At 43.6% G+C, this 23,299-nt stretch overlaps 2 long non-coding RNA genes across 2 annotated transcripts; one reads left to right on the top strand and one right to left on the bottom strand.

Moving 5' to 3' along the window:
• On the top strand, positions 1,140–12,316 carry LOC110394315. The gene is made up of 5 exons (XR_002435549.1): positions 1,140–3,066; positions 4,228–4,328; positions 5,249–5,433; positions 6,148–6,324; positions 12,148–12,316. It is a non-coding gene; the product is annotated as an uncharacterized LOC110394315 (long non-coding RNA).
• Positions 16,470–21,973, bottom strand: LOC110394544. Its single transcript, XR_002435708.1, has 3 exons — positions 21,450–21,973; positions 18,193–18,331; positions 16,470–16,696 (listed from the first exon to the last, which is right to left on the bottom strand). It is a non-coding gene; the product is annotated as an uncharacterized LOC110394544 (long non-coding RNA).

The following is a 23,299-nucleotide window of genomic DNA, read 5'->3' as shown; positions in this document are numbered from 1 at the left end:
GAGGGGTAAGCCACCTCACACTGGGTGTACAAAAACGTTATGCCTACCCCCCATCTTTAGGGCAGACATAGATGAACCGAGTAGCTGCCCCCATGAGCAGGAGCACGGTGGCAGCCAGAGGAGGAGCTGCGTGGTTTCACACTACAAATGAGCAGCAGGTTCCTCTGCAATCATCTCCCTAGAGATAATCTAACAAAGTCCACACAGGGGGCTGGGCTACCGATGCACGTCCTCCCAAGCTAATGTGCTGGTGGAAGAGGTTATCCTCCGTGCCTATGGTTACAATCCCTTCAGATCTGCTTTGCTGAACTGCGCTTGAATGCTTTTCACATTTTCTCAGCCACAACAGGGGCAGGTTAGCAGAGACATACATTTTGATTTTACAACATCCCCCTCTAAGCATGAGAGGAAGCTCTCACCCCACAGCCTGGACTGAAGCAGCAGGAACCTCCAGCACTTGGCGAGAGCCAGTGACAGTGGTTTCTGCCACAGCCTGCATGCACGTCTGCTGCCTACGTGCATGGTGACAGCGTACAGGGCATCCATGTTCTGCCCTGTCATACGCTGGCTTTCATGTGGAGATAAGCCTGCTGCTAACGCATACAACTTGGCTAACATTTTAAAAGTTGCAGGCTTAGCTTTGCCATTATTTAAATTCTCAAATCAGTGTGATACAGCTTCACTGGCAAAAATCAGCATAGACGTGGTCTGCCAAAACTGGTGGGTCCAAAGGAAGATGTTCAACACATCCCAAGCTGGGCTAAGTGTATGCTGGCCAGGATTCCTGGGTGCCAGCCCACCTGTACAGAAAACTATCATGGTTTATGCCAGCCGAGTACAAAGTGACCAGCCAGTACAGAGGCAGGCGCAAGGCTTCTTTATGGCTGTGGACCTGAGAGAAGTAAAAACATCCCCAACAGATGTAACAAAGAGACACATTTGTGCCACTTCTGGTTATGGACATAGAATCACAGAACCACAGAATCACCAAGGTTGGAAAAGACCTCCAAGATCATCCAGTCCAACCGTCCACCTACCACCAATATTTCCCCACTAAACCATGTCCCTCAGTACAATATCTAAACATTTCTTGAACACCTCGAGGGTTGGTGACTCAACCACCTCTCTGGGCAGCCCATTCCACTGCCTGACCATTCTTTTGGAGAAGAAATTTTTCCTAACATCCATCTGTTCAGGCTGAAGCAGAGCCCCACAGCATTGCTGCCCCTCATCTCTCCCACTTTCCCACAGTCTTACACCTGCAGTTCCAATCCACTGAGTCAAGAGCTGATATAGCTTTGCACCGAAGACTTTGTTGAGGACTTTTGGGTTAAGAAAATAACAAAAATCACTCATTTTAAGTGGATCATTTGACAGACCTTGTTTAAAGGGCAGCTAAACAGACAGCCAGTGAAGCACTAATCTGGGGAAGCAGAGAAGGAGCCACACCAGCAAAGCTGCCTGGCTCAGCTGTAAGCTATAGGACACCTGACTGCAGCCCAGCTCCATCAGTATTTTCCAGTGCATGTGGATTTGTTTTCTTTTTTCTTTTTTTTCGTTTAGGTTTTCTAAGGACACAAGTTCTGCCTCCCTGCAACCCCTTCCAAACCTTCTGCCTAATCTCAGGTAAATCTGAAAGGGTTTGAGCATGGCTTGTCCCTTTAAACTGGCCTACTTGTTTTAGTGGGACACGGAGGGCACCGAGTTGATGAACTGGACACTCAACCTAAGAAGGAAGGAAGACTTTATCAGTTTGATTACTCACGCATAGCCTATTTTAATCCTGACTTAGAAACTTTGGGCATGTAGACTTCAGTGTCTGCTGGTGTTTTAAAATGCAGCATCCTCTCTGAGGTTCCTTCTGGAAGTTGCTGAGATGTTGTTAACTCCATTCATATATTTCTGTATCAGACTATAATAAGATTAGTTGTCTGAACAGCACAAATGTTGCAGCCATCTTTAGTGCAGAGAAAGAGATATTGACTTCAGTGCAAGGACTCAGATATACCACTTGCACTATATAATGCCTAATACTGCTTAAACATGTTTTCTGTCGGGAACTCAAGACAAAGATGACTTCTATCTAACATGAGAGGAAAGAAATAACTTGCCATCTAGATAGGTTATTTGCTGATCCATAAATCAGAGAGGAGAACCACGCATACTGTATTCCTGCCTATTCCCACAGCCTCCTTCTTGTCATCACGGAGGTCTTTAGTATCCTGAAATACAGCTTGACAATAAAAATTAATTGAAAGTGCACTAGAATCATTGACTTTTGCAGTTTCACAGTTTGCCCATCCTTAAATAATGCTGGTTATAAAATCCTGTTTGTGCTATAATTCCTTGGCTCTCTGCCACGTAGCATGTACAGAAATCAGCAGTGTGTGCAGCAGGGACTTAGCCGGCTGTATGAGTGCACATAATGGACTTTCGTCTTTAGCTCAGCAGCAAAATACTGACTCAGATCTAGAGACTGGTTATAGTCCCAGTGGTGTTTACTCCATGTAATTAACAGTATCAAGTGTGTTGTCTTTTGGGTAGTCTGATTGTTTCCATATGCACAAGTACCTTTGGTGAATGCACACGGGGCAAAAGACAGACAACACTCAAAGTGCACACAGAGCTGCGGGAAGCACATATGTTTTAAATATATTATCTCTGCAATTAAAAGGAGATTATAAATTGGTCATATAAATCTTCAAGAACAGGGTCAGCGGGGAAAGGAAAAGATCTCCTGTCTAAGGAGGCACTACAGCTAGGTAAGAGCTTGCTTTGCAGGTCCTGCCATGGGGCAGGTATTTCCCCACTTGCCCACTAGTGAGTGGCGTGGGTTGGTGTCTCAGGACAAGCAGGGAACCTTGCTCCTGAGCTGGGGCACGTTGCTGCGGGCAGAAGGCTGCTGGTGCTGTGCTGGGGCCCAGAGGAAGATCAGCCGCATTTGCGGTGGGGCGTGCCTGGGAATGCTGCGCAACATTAATCTTAGGGGCAGGTACTTGTTGAAATTCCAGTTACAGAGGGAGATGTCTGAGGCAGAGCTGGGCCTTGCCTTCACAGCTGAAAGAGGTGAGCTTTTTTACCTCGGGGTAATGTTTCTGACCTATCCCAAGGTGAAAAGCGGTGAAGCCGAGGAGCTGCAGCTCTCTGCAAGGCAAAGGAGACAAGGTCAGGAACCCAACTGGGGTGCGCTGCTGCAGGAGCCTACTTCACCACAGCAGCAGCAGTTACAGCAAGGTTAAAAAAAAAATCCTTGAGAGCGAGAAAGACAGGCCCTAACATCTGTTTGGAAATTTAAGGCATAAAAGGTGTTTTGTCTGCGTTTTTGCCTCTTGTTCTCTCTCTCCCTTCTTATGCTTCCCCACACTGCCCCATCCTCCTGGCAGCCAGCAGCTCTGTTGGAGGACAGGGGAAGGAGAGGCCGGCAAGGCCATTCCCGCTGTGGCCTGCCTGCTCCAGCACCACACTGCCCCACAGGGCCCTCCTTGGGGTGCTCCCAGCTCTGCTCCCCAGGCAGGGACGCACCAGGCCTCACCCATAAATGACAGCATGCCTCACACTTAGGGGAATGCTGTTCTAGGCTGTACCCTCTTACGCCTGTCTCTAGGGCTGCAGTGGGTGTCTGAAGAAAGGCCATCTTTGGTAACTGCCTCAGGCTCCTGCCCCGAGCGCAGCCCAGGCTGTGTGCTGTCCCTCATGCAGCCTGTGGGCTCACAGTCACTGTGGTGGTCACAGCCGATGGAGGAAAGCCCACTGCATTCACCTGACCTAATAGAACCATCACCAGGGAGCAAAAAGGCTCTGGTGCAGCCTTGTAGTCCCATCCCTGCAGGTGAGCAGCTTTTCCCTGCTACAAGAGTGAACTCATGACAGGCAGAAATACCTGAGGAAGGTAGAAGTGCCATCCATGCTTCAGGCACTGCTGCCAGATCAGTGCTGGTTGTATGCAGTACAGCATGGAGTCATTTAAACCCTATGTAATTAATACCTAAATGTGTTTCAAGGCATTTCTATGCATGAAACATAGAGAAGTATGAACATTTAGTTCGAATTTAATAATTAAAAACATGAATGTACTACAAGTTCAGTATCTAGAACACTGCTACATGCACATTTATAGAGAGAGTATCTGGAAAACCATGGTGATGGAAACAATCTACTGCTTCTGTGTCATGTTATTTTGAGTCATTATTAATCTATTACTCGACTATTTTTGTTAATTTGGTCCAGCTCTGAAGATTCAGGGTGACATTAAACACTAAGTCCCCCCTCTCCACGGATGCAAGCATGTGTGTACCATGTGCTGAAGCACTCACAGGAGCAGAGCAGAAGTATGTATCAAGTCCAAACTTGAAAACAGGTGGTTTTAAGTTATATAAGCACAAAGAGCAGAGAACATTTTATTAATTTATTTTTTTTTTCAACGCTGTGTCTCAGGCTGGCAGCCTTGGGGCCGCGGGCACCTCTCTAGGGATGGGCTGCGCACACTGCATTGGCCAGGGCCCCCATGGCCTTGTGAGGAGGCCAGGGATGTGAGGGGAGCCTCAGTGGCGGGGACAAGCAAAGTGGGGCACGGTGGCTCGCACCTGCCCCTGAACAGAGTGAAATCCCTCTGCACTGCCTGCAGGGAAAGGGAGTGTTGCTTGCAGAGTAACAGATGGGGGCTGTGAGCAGCCGCCGGGGTGCAGAGCCAGTCATGGGCTCCCTCCTCTTACTCACCCACCTGCCCACCATGGGCGGGATGGGGTTTTGCAATATCTGGGGAAAGGGATGAGCCCCAGGAGGATAAGAGTAGGAGCGGAATGGCGAGGTTACATAAAGGAGGTGGGCGATGAGAGCGGGGCAGTCAGACAGGCACACTGATGCTAATCCAAGGGGATGACAGAATGAGTGTTGGGGAGGGAGCAAGATGCACACCCAGCCTTCCACGCACCCACCAGGAGAGGAGTGAGAGGGAGCAGCCCTACACTGTGTGTGGTGCGGGTGTGTGAATGGCCTGGGAAAAAGAAGCACCATCACTGCACACACAGGGCCTGCTGCTGGGGAAACCTGCGCTTCTGCTGCTTGCTAGGAGACGGCACACGGCTCGGTGGCTACGGGCGTTAGGAGACTTGCTAAATGGAGGGAGGCTCCTGCTGCCCTGCTGGTTGCTGCTGTGCTTTCTGAGGGAGGAGGAGGAGATGGAGGAGGAGGAGGGAGGGATGTGAAAGTGGGTCAGGAATGTAACCAGACTCTGCCCCCCTTGTTGCAGGCACAGGCGGCGCTGCCTTAGCGATGGAAAGCAGGCATTTCACTGTTGATGTTCCACAGTCGTACGGCTGACGGTTACTAGGGGATCCTGAAGGATGTGTTTCCCTGTGACCCTTTGAGAAGAAAAACTTAGTTGCCGCAGTAACCAAGTTTGGCTTGGATGCAATGATGCAGTAAATATCATAGGTGAGCCTTGCTTGTGGAGGAGGAGAAAGCTGGAGCTGCTTAGGCTGCCTAACTCTTGCAGTCAGCTCAGGAAACATTTAAAAAATATCCCAACAAACTGTATTAGTTAAGTTCAAGGCTTACATTTCCTGCTGCAGTAAAATGCTCAGATTTTATCTGCCACGTATTGTAAACTACTAGGAAAACAGATATAGAAATTAACTGCCTTACTGGTGTAGCAGGAGGTGGAGCTCACCCACAGCTCTGCAGCAGCACAGCCCCTTTGCAGAATCAGGATGCAAATGATTTTTGTTTGTTGGCCTTACTTTTTGAAAGTGAAGAGGTGCAAAGGAAGATTAATACTGACTGAAAAACTTAATTTTGCATCCATCTTCTTTTCAGTATTGCTACTTTAGATTAACAACTTTCAGTATTGTTACTTAGATTAACAGAGAGAATTCATCAACTCTGCTCCTGCAGGAAATCCTCACACTAAATACTTTCAAAGTGGAAGACAAACTAAAAGAGCAAGCAAAAAATAATTCAGCATGAGGCCCAGTCACACAGCATTCGTCTCTATCCCCTCCAGCTTTTGTTGTCTGATTTCCATCTTCCTCTTGTAGAGAAACAGAAACAGTTATTCACTGGGGTGGGGAAGTACTGTTCAGAGCAAGAATTAAGAACTGAAAAGAAATTCAGAAGGCAGATACTGTGAAACATCATTTTCTTCTTTAGCTTTTTTCCAGAGTTGTTTTTCCTAAAGCACTGGTTGGAAGAAAATCTGGGTTGCTGTATGTGGGACCAATTCTGCTTGCAGCCTGAGCATCAGCAGGGGAGCACTGAGCAGTCAGACCCGCATCAGGAGTGAGGAGATGCACCATGTGTCAGTGCAGGCCGCGCAGCAGCAGATAGGTATGCGTCCAGTCCGTGGAGGAGGGTATGCGTGTACATTTCTATGGGAACAAGGTCACTGAAGTAAACTGCACAACTATTCCTTTGTTACCCCTTTGAATTATTTGTCAAGGAGGTATTGCTATAAATAAAACAAACATCCCCTCAGCCTCATTCATCTCTGAAGGCTATTCAGTTTTTAAAAGTGAATCTTACTTTTCACTTTTTATGTGAGATAACGTGTGATGTTAGTTTCCCAAATCATGTGCTTTTAGAAGCAAAATGTAATAATTAAAGTTACATAAAAGTAAGCAAGCGATGCTAAAATATAACTAGTCAATTGTAACATTACTCCTGGTTTAAAAAAAAAACAAAAAAAAACCAACCATAGGAAGGGATAATGACTTAAGTGCTGTGGGGCACAAAACTCTTAAAAAAAAATCAGTGGCTGACCTGGGTGGTACATCGTAGATGAATGTTGCCCATTGCCTCCAGTAATGGAAAATATTTAGACAATTTTATCCACAGTTTTAAGATCAGTAATTGCTTTGGTATTTTATGCTTATTTTTTCTGGACAAACATTACTTGGTTTTGTGAACTCTCCTGGCAGTGGACATAGTCTTTCATGTCACCTGCTTGCACGGGCCCCTGCCTCCACAGAGGCTTGCAGATCTGGACACAGGGATCCCATGAGGGTCCCCCATTCCTGGATGAAAATACAAGGTTAGAAAGTTTCCTGTTCAGGCACTGTGACAGAAAGTCTCAGTGGTCACACGTATAATCAGTAAACTTCCATGTGAGTTGAGGCAACCTAGAGAACTGGGAAAACTAAACATGACAGAGAAGTGCTTGTCTTAGCAACCACTCCTTCACTTACTGGTAAGGAGCGTCCGATTTCATTGTTATGCTGGGCCTTTTTTATGCCCCTCTGGGCAAGCAAAGGGCATGCTGAGCCTTATGGAAACAGCCATGAGAAAATCTTCCTGCACTCAAAGTGGGATCATGGTCTTTGCTATCCACTCCCTGCACTCCGTTCAGTAGGGATGCACTATACGATGTGAGGAAGGAGGTGTGGCCAGCAACTTGCTGCTTTCTAGCTATTCTTGGCTCTGGTAAAGGCCTTTCAATTCAAGGGTAAATGGTAGGGACCTTGATGCTGCTCTAAATCTGTGTTGCTGTCTTAGTGATCCCCAGAAGGACCAGATAATACAGCAAGACATGGAACATAGTGTAGGAATAATGGAGAATTAGGCCTCTGGAAGCCAAATATATCAAATTGATATATCAAAGATTTGATATATCAAAGATATCAAATTGATTGTGACATCCGAGACTTGTCCTTCACTGCCAAACTGTGTGTATGAGCCTTGTCCACCATGGGAGGCTTGTTAATGCAAAAGAATGGAAAGGAAATATGGAGAAGCTCCAGCTCTGCTACCCGAGTCTGTCTGCAGAAGAATTTTTGCTTTGTTTTTGCTTTGTACGCTGAAAAAACAGGAGGAAAAAAAAAACTAAGTGAAAAGGCCTTTTTCTAGTTGTGTTCAGTCAAGTCCTCATGTATATTAGAGGGCAAATAAGATGTATGAAGTTTTACCAAATCATGTTAACAGTGTGCTTGGTTATACTTATTTACTCTGTAATTTTTTGCATGTTTTGGGTCCGGAAACCATCATTTCCAACACAATTAATATTAGTGACAATAACAAAAGTTGTTAGCTTGTCTTGTTTCCACCTTGCAGGGGAATAATTTTACATCCTACTAAAGTGGCTGACTGGTTTCAGGAAAATTAGAGATCGGGCCCTATTAAGATAGATTTAAAGATTTGGCCACATTGCTGTTTTTTGGAGCTTTATTTCCTCGGTAAATATCTTGTTTTACCAGACAGAGTTGCAGAAACTTCTTTGTAAGCAGGATGAAACAATGGCAGCAAAGGTATGATCCCACACCAGGCTGAATAGGGACCTCAAAGCCTATTACCATTTTAATGATGGCATTGTTAAGCAAAGTAGTCTCACGATGCAATCGTTTACTTCATTAAGAAAAGCATGCTGTTTGCTGAGTGCTTTACCTTTAGCTACCAAAATACAGTAGTGTCTGCCTTTCTTCTGAAACTCACTCGTGTAGTTTCAAAACTGTTTGCAGCTGAGGATTGTCAGCCACTCACTGTACTCACAAAACAGGTTTAAAAGCAGACACGGTTAACAGGATGTGACAGAGACTCTCTTCAGAGCACTATGAGACACATCCCTGTTCTTTTCTAATACCTTTGAAAGCGTCTGTTAGAGCTTGCGATGCAACAACTCTCCTCTAAGCTTGAGTTCAACTTCAAGTTTTCAGGAAGGTATATTCCACGTGCATCTTACTTAGAATTATTTCAATGAACTTTTGCTTATCAGCCCTGGAAAGATGTGTTAAAACCAGTCCGACGACTTTTTTTTTTCGTAACACCATGTGCTGGAGGGCCTTGAGAAAACAGTTTTGAAACAATATCAGAGCTGAACTACCGAAATGCTTTGAACAAGAAGAATGTTCATTAAATGCATTTCCATGATATTTGTAGTGTCCCAAACAACAAAAGTCAGGCATTTAGTGATTTATTGCCTCTTTTCCAGTGAGATGCTTCAGAAGAAGCGCAGAAGATTTGCATCTTGCAAGTAGGAACATGGAGGACTTAAAATGCTTAACCTACCCTATTTTTTCAAAACTTTAGCGGTGAATATACTGGATCCCATTTTAAAACACACATAGTGGAGTCTTAATCACCCACCCAGCTCCCCTTATCTTAATTCATTGTAATTCAGCCGGCACCCACAGGAGAGGCTTTGCAGTGACTGGACTACAGGAAATGTAGGGTTTTTGTGCTTCATCAGAAACAGTCAGCTTGTTATAATCCTCCTTTCTCTGAGGTCCCATTAACTAGAACTCCTTGAAGTGAAATTTGGTTTCGTTGCCCAAGGTTGTACTCTTTCCCGCAAAAGGGCTGTGCTTCAGGTCACAGGGCTGTGCATCCCGCCCCAGCCCAGAGCAAAGGCGAGCGGCTGACAGATCAGCTCCTCTGCAGCCACCGGGCAGGGCTTGCTCTGCTGTGTGAGCTTGAGGAGGAAAACTGTGGATGCATACGGTCTTTGCAAAGCATGCTAGCATCTTGTTTCCACCTTTCCAAATGCAGATCTCTCAGTACGTCTCAGCACCCCCTTTTTTGACACGTAGCAAAGCACTTCAGGTCAGAATGGGTTATTCAGTACTCGTGAAAAACAGTCTCACTGTACATGTCTTGATCTGAAAAATCAGAACTGAATGGCATAAAATGTTAGAACAGGATTTCAAAGAAATCATCAATGTCATTCTTCAGAATATATGCATCCTTACACACAAAAAAAGGTGCAAACAAGTAGTAGCGTCATGTTAGATCTTGGGGAACTGGGTTTGATTTAGCCTGAAGCATATGAGCTCAGGACAAAAAAAAAATTGCTAAAGGTGAAAGGTCTTCCATTGTCAGTAGTATAAGATTTAAGAAAAAATAAAAATCAAGGTACTGAGAGAACTGTACATCTTGCGTTATAAACATATAGAGCCAAACTCTGGCAATGTAAGTGAATCACTGGCTTCCTGAAGTAGCTATCCAGTAGGGAATGGTAAATGTAGAAGATTCTTAATGTTCAGGGCTGTGTTTTCAAGAGCTGCTGCTGCTGCTTCCTCCTGGGCATTCCCAGGAGCTGTGTCTAGGACTGCTTTGGTAAGTGGAAAATAGATGGATCCTGGTATTGACATGACCATTTACACATGTCTTGGTATTTTCTTTGAAGTCTTAGGTAATAGCGAACAAGAGTCTCTGTAGAGATGACTTTTGCAACACAGGAAACACCTGTACACCCTCCTCAAATTATTTCTCTGCGTAACAAACGCACACCAGCTCTGCTGTGTCACAGGGCCTTCTCACCCCAGAAGCTGGGGTCAGGAGCTACCTCAAGAAAAAAAAACCTGGACAAAGCCAATCTTTCCCCTAAACCTCCCCTCCTCCTCTCACCTCCCACTCTGTTTCAAGTTCTGGCTCCCTGCTTTTTTCCTGTGTATACCTCAACCCCCAGCTTTCTTTCATAAAAGCATCAATCCATCATTCCCTGTATTTATTTCTCTATGTATTCCTGAGCATCCAAGGAACGGCAGATTCTTCTTTGTTACCAGTATGCATAGAGTCCAGCTACAGTCTGGTTTGCGTTTAAAAGCTGTAAAAGTAGAAGTGTATCAGCCAGTGATGTGACTTCTGTAATTTCTAATATTTTTTTTTCTTTTAGCATGGTTGTATGGCTGACAGCTCTTCCTCCTTTCATGACAGCCTGTTCTATTTCCTTTGCTGAAATGAGCGCTATTGATATAAGCAGGCTGGGAGCTAGGAGAGGCAGCTCTTGTTCCTGGCCTTTCTACATCTTGTTGATTAGTTCCCTTCTCACCGCTTCAGTTCCTTCAGCTGCAGAACGGGGCTCACAAAACTGTCCTTTTTGTTACAACGTACTTTGAGATTCATCATGAAGAACATGACACGAAATTAGGCAGCAATAGCTGTTGCAGAAGTATTACACACCATTGTCGCTGCATGGGGGAGTTCTGCTGCGTTATATTGCTATACAGAAAGCAGCAAAACTTTTTTCACAGTTAGCATCTTCTGCTCTTCAACCTGGCAAGGGTACAATAGCATCTCAGATAAGAAAATGTTTGCGTGGTGTGATATCATTACTGTGGTCCTCGTAAGATCTTGTCAGGATCCTGGCAGAAGTGAGGATCAGATATTTTAATGAGGGAAGAAAAGAAAAAAGAAATGTCTCTTTTAACCAATTATTAACCTTAAGACAGTCTGGATTTATGAGGAGGTAGTTAAATGCCTCAAGCATAGTATCTCTTCCCTTGATCTGTGAAATCAGGGTGGTTTCTGATCATTTACGCGTTGATATTTTATTACAAAGTGCTACTTTATTTTTTTCAGTTTTTTTTTCAGAAAACTGATAGAAAGTGAACTACATGGTTCTGGAATTCCTTACAGTTGGGTATGTCAGCATTTCTGTAACTTCGTGTTTTTTTCAGAGCAGCAGTGAGTAGCTCTTCTTGGAGGATGTAGCTGACACTAAGTAATTCGGAAACAGTTTTATGAGCACTTAGACCACTCAGCCACACTGCCAGATTTTCTTGCTGATGAACATGCCCAACTCGACACTGAGTTTGTTTCACGAGAAACTCAGAGTAACTTAGTGTGAAAATCCATCCAATTAAAAATAAATAAATTATTTGCACTGAATCATGGGCCAGTACAAAACTCCGATATCAAAGGCTCTGGTCCTTAATCTGTTATCTCCATTTACTAACTGACAGTTTTCATTTTGTTTTCAATGTAACTCAAATGCATCTGCAGATTTAGAGGCGATACTTTTCTAGAAAGAACGCAATTGCATTGCATCTTCACCCTCCCTTAACCCATCACCCAAAATAAAAAATTCTCCACCAAAGCAGCAGGCTGTATGAGCTGTGCAATGATCGTATGTGTTGTATGTTTACTACTCTGAAACCGAGCCTCTTCATCCTTACACCATTTTGTCCCCCAGTCCAGTAATGGCCTTGAACTGGGTCAGACACTCATCTCCCAAAGAATGCCCTGGAAAGCCCTGTGTGGGTGATATTACCATTCTGCATATTCCTACAATGGAACAGTGTGTCTGTGTAATGGGACCAGGAATTTTGCTTTGGAGAGTTAATGCAAATGCCAAATGATAAATAAAATGCTGAAATGAAAAATAGGCCCTAAAGAATGGAAAGCATTGTAATAAGACAACATTTATCTTTCTAACTGTAGGCCCTCTGAAGTCTGCAGAAAGGGTTTATGGATGAGACATGACCGGCAGAGAGCACGCAGGATCATTGTTAAGAGCAGATCACCAGAGTTCTGTAGAGACTGTCACAAAACACAAGGCTGTTTTATGTTCAGGTTAATAATTCATAGAACCTTGTGATATTCAGAAGCATTTGGCAAACATCTCCTAATATTACTGGATTGTTTAAAAGATACGTGCAGGTTGCGTTTATAAGTGGGTATCTGTTACCTGGCATTTTTTTATATGCAATATTTTTAACAACTCTTTTTGCTGTTATCTGCACGCTGCCTCCTTCTCACTGTATTGGGAAACAGTATTCCATCCCCAGACAGCTGACTCCATCCTCTCATTTTTCTTGCATAACAGCAAAAAGTCATTTTAGGAGACCATTTTGTTGTCCTGTTTCCAAATCCTTATCATAGTTGCCTGATAATCAAATAAAACCTTACTCATCATATTCGTCTTGAAATTATCTACATCAATAGTTCCTAACTTGTGTCACTCTTCTTTAAATTTCAACCTCTTTCTCCTTCACATTATTAGCATGAAAGCTGTTTGTTTCATGTGTTCAGTTAATTGCAGTGGCCTCCATCACTTTTCCCGACTATTCAGAATCCGCTGGGAAGAATTTAACTTGTTTTCTTAGTAACAGTTTTTCAAGTGTTTCAACATGCTGCAGCACATTTGATGAACAGCAGAGGATTCTCAGAGAATATTTCTTACCAAGTTTCACTTTAAAACTAACTTCCTGGTATTATTCAGAGCACAGACAATTGGTAAGTAGATTTGCTCTGGAATTTTTCCACAAATTTTCAAGGTGCAATTCTTTTACATCCCAATTTTTTCCACTTTAACATTTGAGTGCTTATTAAGCCTTTCTTGGGAGGATTTCTTGGGTTAAAGCTGACTCATACGATATCCCAGGAGTCTGGGTAGTTACCTGGGTTGCAGAAAAGTGTTTCCATTCATTTTTATTCCATTTTCAGCTGAGATATCACAACGAGTTGTAAGCATTATGCCATTATTATTATTTTTTTTTAATTGAATGACTGGAGAGATTTAAATTGGATATAAGGAAGGACTTTTTTACCATAAGGGTGGTAAGGCACTGGAGCAGGCTGCCCAGAGAGGTGGTGGATGCCCTGTTCCTGGAGACATTCTGAGTCAGGCTGGACGGGGCTCTGGGCAACCTGGTGTACTGTAGGTGTCTCTGTGCATTACAGAGGAGTTGGACTAGACGATCTTCAAGATGGTCTTCCAACTCAAATGATTCTATGATTTTATGATTCTATGACTGTAGTTTTGCATCTAACCCATACTTGTGAACTTATGTTTCAGGGTTGCTCAGCAGCCATAAAAGTAGTGAATGTGGTCAGCATCTCTGAAAATCAGGCTGTGTAGGTGCCTAGAGAATGTAGAATCAGATATCTAACTGCTGTCGTCCTATCTGGAAAAAAAAAATGGCTGGCCTTTTTTTTAATTAATTGAATATGGCTGTAGTATTGGTTTCCACCAGAAGTGGACCATATGACCTAGTGGATCTCTTGCTCATTTGCACATGGTAAATCTGCTACATACATTTACGTTGTCCAGCAAATGTCATGCTTTTTCTATTTCAGAGCTAAAATGTGGTTACTAAATTCTGTAGTATGATTTTCAACATATTTGTTTCATTTTCTGAATTCTACAAAAGCTAGTGCTATGTTACGTAGAATCTGGGTTGGCAGTATGAGTTGTGACATGACATGTTTTGCTGAATCTGAAACCTTAGTTTAGGGCCTCCTAATTGCATGAAGTTCCCTCTTCTCCCGTAGCCTTGGGATAATTGAGTGGTATGGCAGCCTAAAGCCTTCGAGATGCTAAAATAATCATACATTAACCCTATAACCATATTCTTGCTTTGATGTTATCACCACTAGCTGCTAGAGGAATAATTACAGTTCCCTTGTGATCAACTTTCATATGATAAGTGTGATAGCAATGATAAAAAGGATGAAAAAAAATTGCAAGACACTTGGCGTGGTTTTAGTTCATATGAAGAGTGGACATCAGTTCACAGAAACTGATGTGGAGGATGCCATGTAATGAAATCTTTTGGTCCCATTTCATTACTGCAGGCAAATGGGGCTTGTGCTCAGTGGTGGGGAGCAGCCACAGGAACTGGTTGTGGCTCTCTGGCTGAGATAACTTTATGCTGTTCCCTTTGGCAAATCATTGTCTTTTAAATTCCTCAATGCTTTGTTCAAAGTACAGCTGTGTTTCAATAATAACTTATTTCTGTATAATTCCAGTTCAGTGGTTTTTATTACATATGCTGCTAACATTTTCACACGAGTACTCCAGCTGTACACCAGTTCTCTGCAGTCAGCACTAACCCAAAATCATGCCAGGAACTGTCTCTATTAGTTTCCGTGTTACTAAACTTTTGTATGCTGAACTATTATGCACCACTCTCAGCTCATTTTCTCTTCATTCCACTGTTGTATTGGCTCTCCAAACCTCTGTTTTTCCTTCATGTTTAGCCCCAGTGTTTTGCTGCCACGAAGTTTTGCTGTAGCTATTTATGAATGATATTACCCAAGTACCAAGTTTTAAAAGAACTGTCCATTTCCAAATATGAAATCTTGAGCCCACTCTTTCTTTTCCAGTATGACTGGGTAATGTGGTGTTCATAATAGAATGGGACTAATGATATCAGCTCTATTTAATCACCACATGCAAGTAGGCACGGTGTATATTTCCTCTGCTTTGCTGTGTCAGTAACTGAGTGTCTAGACCAGAAACATCATCTGCAGATCCGTCTTTAAGATTAAGCCAAGAAAAAAGTTCAGACTGTGGTGAATTGTGTCCATTGGCTGATGGACTGAGAGTTTAACAAAAGCAAGTGTTTCTGTTGATCAAGTCTGTGCCCAAAGAATGATAGGCTAGATCTTCTGAGGTGAATCATTCCTGCTGTTATAGCAGAAACCACAGTTCAGAATGCATCTCTCTATCTGTTCTTTATTACATGTAACTATAACCATAGCAAAGCTTCAATAAATTTAAGTTAAAAATGAACAGGGAAAGAAAAGAAGGATTACTTTTCAGTTTGAGAGACCTTTAATGCAACTTCCTAGCCATATACATGTATATGTGTAGGATAAGCAATTGTGGAGGACACTGGTGTCATTCAACAGACGGTATTTTTATAAGTGGACACTGCTTGGATAGAGAATTAATCACATTCATTTTTATGTGTATTTTGAATCAGGCTTTGCATCCATGTCTCTAGTGGTAGAAAGCCAGTGTTGTAATCCATTCTGCTACCAGTGTTCTCGGTGCTTCTCTTGGTTTGCCCTCTGCATAACACTTATTCTAGTGAAGTCAGTCTCCAACCTCAGGCCTTTTCTTGTTTGTTTGTTTCTTTGCATTTTATGATTTTTTAAAGTAATTTTGCTAAACTATTCAGATTGCTCATTTGCACTCTTAGATGCACTTTCAGCTACTTCTGAGAGGGAAATGACATCGAGCAAAGCAGCCTAATCAAACAAACCCAGAAGGTCAATGTGAACTGAGTACGTCAGATACATAATTTTAAGAACTGAGTGCTTTAAAGTACATAATTTCATGAACTGAATTCATAAAATTATTAGAGAAAGCTTTATTTGCAGTTGCCATTTAATCAAATGTAATAACCAGTGAATTTAGAGAGCTACAGTGGTCTATTGTCAGTTTGCAACAGGTTGCAGGAAAAATTTTGCATGACTGTTAGGATTTCAGGGTGTTCTTATAGACACTAATATCAAAAAACTTAATCCTTTGCTGTAGGCCCACAGGCCACTGATTGCAAGCTGAAACTGTGGACTTCAAATGTCTTCTGCCTTTCTAGTCGCTCAGAGTTCTCTTGAGGAAGACACAGATGTCTGTGCACTATGCTTAGAAAACATTTCTTTCAAGAGTTGAGATTTCCACTCAGTGAATCATTTCAGGTAACAGCCCTGTTATGCTCATTTTAATAATAGTGGTTTGGGGTTTTTTTCATTTTCAAGTTTCAGTTTAGATAGAGCAGAGTCCCATCTGACCACCAAAGTCATTGAAAGGGGGGAAGGGAAAAGATGTTCAGTAGCATATCTACCCAATCTACCCTCTACCAAATCTTCCCTCCTTCATTAAGAGAGATTTCACCTTATTTGTATCTCACCAAAGGAAACAAGAATGTGAACTTATTGTCTATCATACAAGTTGAAGACTGAAATGCAAAAAAAAAGTTTTGAGACTAGCATCTTCTTAATTATTCTTTATTTAAAAATCAAGACAACTGAATGATAAATGGAAGTAAAAGTGTCAATATTAGGACTCAAATCCTTTCATCCACATCTTCTTCATATTCAGACACTTCGCAAGTACTGAGTCTTCTTTTCACAGCTAAATATTTTCCTATATGAATGCTCCAGAAATGATTGAAACCACTTCTGTATCTTAGGCCCCTCTGGTCCACAAACCAGTGTTGCTCTGCCATGAGAAACCTTCTGCTGACAGTTCTTGCGGTAGCTGTGAAAGGAATTTCATTGTATCAGCAGAAGAATTCCTTTTACCTGTCTTAATCCTGCCTCTGCTATGGACAGTCGAATTGTGTGTGTGAGGGTGACTCTTTTGACAAGCATAGAGCTCTACCAGCGCTGTTACATCTTTGTGTGGTGCAGCAGAGGTATATCTACCCTAGTTATAATTTACATCAGCAATATTGTGCTTTTGCCAATATGGCTTATCTAATCATTGTCTGAATGCTGATGAAAATGTAGCTCTGTGCACATAACTGTGAACATTAGATGCTTTTGGTAGCGTAGCTCAGTTTTAACACCAGCTGCAAATCATACCCCTTTGTACATCTGCCTCATCTAAATAGGCCTGCACAACTTTACAGCAGAGACCTGGCCCGAGGCAATTTTGCCTCTGGTTTAAGGAGGCACAAATTTAAGCACAAATGTAAGTAGGTACAAAGCACAAGGGGCCCTTTTCATGCTCATTTACTGAACAGTTTCTTCTGCTCCTCCTTGATTCCTTGTTCACTGCATCCTCTGGCCATTTTTTCCCCGGTCATTCTGTTTCTCTCTTCTCTTCCCCAAATCCTGTCACTCCCTCAAGTTACATTAATCTCTGCCCTTGAAAGTTGTCCTGCTTTTTCCCTCCCTGCAGGGTAACTGCTCCCTTGCATATTTTCTTCATGACTGCTGCCTCACTTCCTATTTCTTCACCTCTCTGCTGCTTCCTGGCCCTCTCTGTCTGTTTTCTCCCTCTTTGTGGGCGCATCTCAAAGCACTGTCTACTGTATTTCCCCTGGGCTGGTTGGGGTTTCCTTCTTCCCCACGCAGCTTTCTACTCACAGCCTTTCAGCTATATTTAACTATGGCATGAAGTTAAGAAAATAAAAATGTAGGCTGAACCAATCAAGGAAAACAACCTAACAGTGACATCTGCAAGAGTATGGACTAAGCTCTGGGGGGAAGCTGTTGAATACTCCATAACTGAGGATACTTAAAACTAAGATGGTATTGTGAACTACACTGCATAGAGCAATACTGTGGCAGCGACACAGAATGAACAGCAGGTATGCTTCATTTTAGCAGGGGGCTTGAACTTGGTGATCTCCAGAGGTCTCTTCCAACCCCCACAATTCTATGATCTGCCTATAATACCAACAGATTGTAAATAATGCTTTAGGTGGATGTTGCTGCTTTCCTTCAGCTCCTGGTGTCTCTGCCGGTGCTAGAGCAGCTTTTGAACAACTACACATGAAGAAATGGGCACTTATTTTGTTTGTCAGGGATTTCAGAATCAGCTCTCCGTAGCAAATTGGACATAGGGAAACACACAGCTGGCTCACTACTTGCCTTCACTAGGGAAAATAATCACATTTAAACTAACAATCAATGAAGTGTGAGAGGCTGGGTGGTCAATAAGATTGAAATATGTCGTGCTCAGTACCAAAGCGCAAACCGGGCATTAAATGCTAACTTATTTTTGCACGCGTGTGTTTTTTGCATTACCTGGCAACAAACACTTCTCAGCAACGATGCAGTTTTAAACAAAGCAGAAGTATTGCAGTGGGTGGCTTTGCTTACAGTTGTTCTCTTTCCCGCTCCATCTCTACACGTAGCATGTGGGCTATACAACTTGTTTCTGAGGCTGTACAGAAGTGATCAGAGAACTGTTTGAGACTATAAATGTCAAACATCTGCTTGTTAGTTTGTCACGCTACACTTTTGAGCAGTTTAGGCAATAAGGAGGCTGTGATGTTCCAAAATTTGATAGGTAATTAAGTATGCACAGGTAGATTTTACTTGGTTTTAGCCATTTAACACACACTATTTTCATAAATGATTCTCTTTGGAGAATTTCAGTCCTTAAAATCGTAATAACCCTCTCTTGTGCTCCTGCTGGTTTTTTTTCAGTGACAGGGATCAAGGACAGGCTAGTTGCTTGCATATCACTTTAGCCTGTCTCTTTACCATTTTCATGTAGGATATAAATCTTAAAGTTTCCTGAAAGAATGAGTTGCAGTTGTTGATCTTCCCCAGAAAGGATTTAGAAAAATTGACTATTGCTAAAATGGCTTTGTGGAATACTTTATGGAACTTTTTATACCCTGAAAAGCAGGGCTAGGGAAGCAACTAGTTCATCAAGCTGGTCCAGTTCCAGGGCTGCTCTGCACTGCATCTGCCAGAGACTCCCACAGTGAAAGGAGAGGAGATGGGACAGCAACTGAGGCAGCTAGAGGCTCCCACCAGACCTACAGTATGCCATACATTCAGTGGTACATGAGGGAAAGAGCAGTCTGGGTTTCATGCTCCCTTTGTATTTCTAGATGAGTCCTCAGGCAATAGGTGTTCTTAGCTGGCTAGGTGAGTCAGCTGCAGGTCTGCTTTGCACTGCTGAAATGGCTTGAAGCAAACAGAGAGCAAACACTTAACATTCGAGCTCTTCTTTTTGCTGTGTGTTATCAGTAAAATACTGTCTGCTGAGGATAGGACATAAAGCAGTGTGGATGGCTTAGTACCCGAAAAAAAACATACTAAGGTTTTGAGAGAAAGATGTTTTATTTTCAGCCCTGCAACTGCTATCCTGTTGAGATGTGAAGCAAACTGCTTAAACACTCTGCTACCTTGGGTTTTCTTTCACTCGCTAAAGGCTAGTAAGAAGATAAATTTGCACTGAAGCAGTGGCCTTGACTTTCAGATCATCCAAAGCTGCCCTTGGAGATATGGGTGGGGTGGCTGCAGGAGCAAGTTCCACCGCTCTGCCCGTATCTCCCAGGCTGCAGGATTTTCAGAGGCCAGGATAGCTGAGCCTGGTGGTGCATCACATTTACCCACATACGGAAAATGGGGATGTTGTATGATATCGTGTCATCTGACAAGTGCTGCGAGAGTGTCTGCTGCTGGTACTACATGGTGTGCCATCTTGTGTTGTTTTCCTCTGCTGGAACTCATCAAGCTTAGCTTTCCAATATTTTGTAGGAAATATGTTTAATTGAACACCCTGCTTTTTTTTTTCTGGATAATTACCCTGCCTGTATGGTGGACACACTCAACAGTTCTGCTTTTATTCTCAAGGAGTTTTTGATCCAAGAAGCCTATGTTTCACTTGGAGAAGAAACTCCTCAAAGCCAAAACAAAATCCCAAACCCTGAGGAGACCCAACAGCGGCGTGTTTATTCATTTCAAGAAATGCTCAGTTGAAATGTAAAGGAAATTTGAGCATTTCTTTTGGTCTTAAGGTTTATAAAGACTTATTTCTCAAAGCCCTCGGGGCGGCATTCTCTGCTTCTCCGAGTACGCTTTTCCCTGTGTTAGGATGTCAGCTGAATTCTGCCTCCTGGCAGCAGCAAGGCAGTCAGGAATGGGACGGGGGCGAGGGGACGAGGGGACGCTGGTTTTGCTGCACCGGATGCTGCGCAGGCGTAAGCTGGAGCAGAGGACAGGGCCTCCGATACTGGTAATTTCCTCGGCAGCTGGGCAGGGAGAGGAGTGGGCCTTGCCCAGCCTTTGGATGCAGCCTGGAAGTTGGGGCCTGCTCTGACTCCTGCAGCATGTACCTTGGCTAGTAAGAACTGACTTACACAGATCTGTTTTGGCTGAGAGTGATAAGTAAGCATTGCAAGAAATTAAAGTAACTTCTCGATACTGTGATCTAAAGCAAAAGGCACTGGCAATGTCTAAAGAGTAGAAGAAAACTGATGTTCCAGTTAATCTTTACCTCCTCTTCTTTTAATGCCAGCGTTTGCTTTGGTCTCTTCGTTTTAAGACATCATTGTATCCCCAAGCTGCGGCCTTCACGTAAGCTACATATCCTGTTCATCTTCTCTCCCTGATCACCTCTCATCACCATCTCTGATATTTGAATTGTGGGTAGGGGAAGAGTTGTCCTTCTCTTGGGACTGCAGCAGGTGACATTTCTGCCAGCAGTATGGCTATGTCACCCAGTGAGGGTTTCTAAGGAAACTAATAATACACAAAATACTGTCACTGAACAATTTTTTGTGTCTGTACTGTTGTTAACGGTATTTAACAACAGCGTAGGAGCAGAGAGGTGTGTGAGGATGTGTAGGAGATGGAAAAACTCTTCCTGCTCCTTATCGTGTTTACCATCACAGCTGAGAATTGCTGTCATGATATCCAAAAAGCGCAAAAACCATGTGCACTCTTAGGAAAACAGCGACTTGGTACTTCTGTTGTACAGTTAGAGGTGATGGGATGAAACACAGAATGCAGGTGGAAAGAAGCACAGATTGAAAGGGTTATCTGTATCATTTAAGCCACGCAGTAACGTTTGAGGGAGTCATTTTACTCATAGAAGTGGTTTCTATTTGGCAAAAGTTATATCTACTTTCCCTTTCACTGGAATGAAAAAATGAAAACATTTGCTTGAGATTTCACATGCAGTCTTAGACCGCAGTGGGTTTTGACTTCTGTAATGCTTCATAGAAGTTCAAATGATGGAAAGTTTGAAAACTGTGTTTTAATTTCTCTTGCCCCATGACTTGATTTCTATGCTGTTAAAGACGTAGAACTTTTGACTCTTTCATAAACTTCGATAGTTATTTTTTTCCAGTTATTACATAACTTTTTTAATTTGCAGCATTAACTTAACATGCACTGATTCACTCCTCATTATTACATTTTTTTCCACAAAAGAAATGGTGTTTATAACATTAAAATATGTGTGATTTAAAAACTCATCACATCTTTTCCCCAAGCAACTAAAATCCCGCTTTTCTTTCCAGCAAGAGATTTACAATACCTACGTTATTTGCATTTCCGTGCTTCTAGGGCAGATTTGAAATGCTGAAGTGAACACAGATCCTGTTTCCCTGGCCAATCCTCCTGTGCGGGGTCTGCCTGAGCACCTTGAAGGTAGGAAATGCGGAGAGAGTGGGTCAGAAATGTGATAGAGGGGTGGCCTGAAGCTCCTCAAGGAGTGTTCCAGAGGCTTTAGCCACAGGTGAATTAGATGTGAGGTGCCAGCCTCTAAAGAACACCGGTTTAAACGACAGCAACATATGCAAATATCTGTGCAAACAAGGCCTGAGGTTGTGAACTCTGGGCCTAACCTACGGCTGGTTTGTGTGAATGCGCATTTGAGCTGAAACCATAGCAGTCTGCTAGTGTGAACATAGACGTTCTGAGGGCCTAGCTTGCAGTGGACAACTGCTCAGTTCTGGGTTTAACTGGATGCCTGAAAGCAAAGATACTCAAGACGTGAGCCATCTGCAGTGCTGTTAGATTTACCGACAGCTTTACCACTGCAGGTTGGCAGCTGGAATAGGGACAGGGATGAAAAGGGTGAAGGCGCCTTGCAGTGAATTTATTTTTAATGACTTTCCTTCATTGTTTTTGTTTGTTTGTTTGTTTTTGCAAAGTAAGAACCTCATAGCAAAACAACCGCACTTTCTAATGGCTGCTATCTGGTGGGGTAAGCTTCATGCAGCTGTTCTGTCAGTCGTCAGTTTGGCTCTGACAGATATGTTGGCACTGAAATTTGCTCACAAAACTCACAGGTAGCACTGCACAAAGCCCAGCTGGCAGCAGCTCAGCTTGCTGACACTGCCACAGCAAAGATCTGTAAGGTAAAGCTGAAGTTCTGTGTTTTACATACACCTGCATGCCTTTCATGATTGCAGTTTTGGCATTTTCAGATCACCAGAACAGCAGATGTTTGGGAGGATGGCTATCCCTGGCACAAAGCACAGCTCATGTTTTTGGCGTGGGCTCTGCGTTTTCTTGATTTGTGTGCCTTTATGCAGGATGGGCAGAGCTAAGACAAACTTAACACCGATGCCTCGCAGGCAAAGAAGCTGGCACCTGGGATGCCTCTCCCTTTCCAAGTGAATCCATCTCCGTGTGAATCGCCTTGCAGACAGAGCTAGGCTACCAGGTCTCTGGCACAAGCCGGGTGCCCCCAGGCCACGCCTGGGCTCCCTCAGCAGCCAGTCTGTGACTTCAGGTCCCACCTCCCGAATAGCAGCGCTAAGAGGCCTGGCTTTATTAGCTTAGAAATAGCGTAAATAACCATCTCCTTGAAGAGAAAGCCAGCTCCTCATTGAGGCACTCCGGCACTCCTCACAACTAGTTTTATTTGCCTTTTTTTTTTTCCTCCTTGAGCTCTCAGGATGGAGAGTTTACACACTGTGAGTGCATAAAACTGAAGTATTTGCCACGCAGCTCTGGACTGGCTTTCCAGCGAGATCCCTGTGACAACCCGTCTCCATCACCTGTTGAATCTTCCAGCTCACACTGCGGTGCCGATGACAGAGAGGAGCAGACTATGCTGCATGCGTGCACTCTGTAACCAAGTGCACAGCAAAGCCCCCGCTCAGACGTAACATTTGGAACCCCCGTTCCGGGACTGAGGTTTTGTTCAGCGTGTTTTGTTTCCTCTGAGAGACGCCTGGCCCCCGCAGGGACCCAAAAACGCGCAGGATGAGCGTCTTCTGAGGTAAAAAGTTAAGAAAAAGGGGACGGAAGGCAGCGGGCCGTGCCCGCGAGCTGCCAGGCGGCGGCTGTCACCTGGCGAGGTGCGGGGCCGCGCGGACGCGCTGCGGGGAGGCCCCGCCGACAGCCGCGTGGCAGCGGTTCCCCCCGCCCGGGGGACCCC

Source organism: Numida meleagris, chromosome 2 (genome assembly GCF_002078875.1).
Source record: "Numida meleagris isolate 19003 breed g44 Domestic line chromosome 2, NumMel1.0, whole genome shotgun sequence".
In the NCBI taxonomy this organism is placed as follows: domain Eukaryota; kingdom Metazoa; phylum Chordata; class Aves; order Galliformes; family Numididae; genus Numida; species Numida meleagris.
The sequence above is the reverse complement of the archived record's forward strand: the minus strand, read 5'-3'. Positions and strand labels throughout refer to the sequence as shown.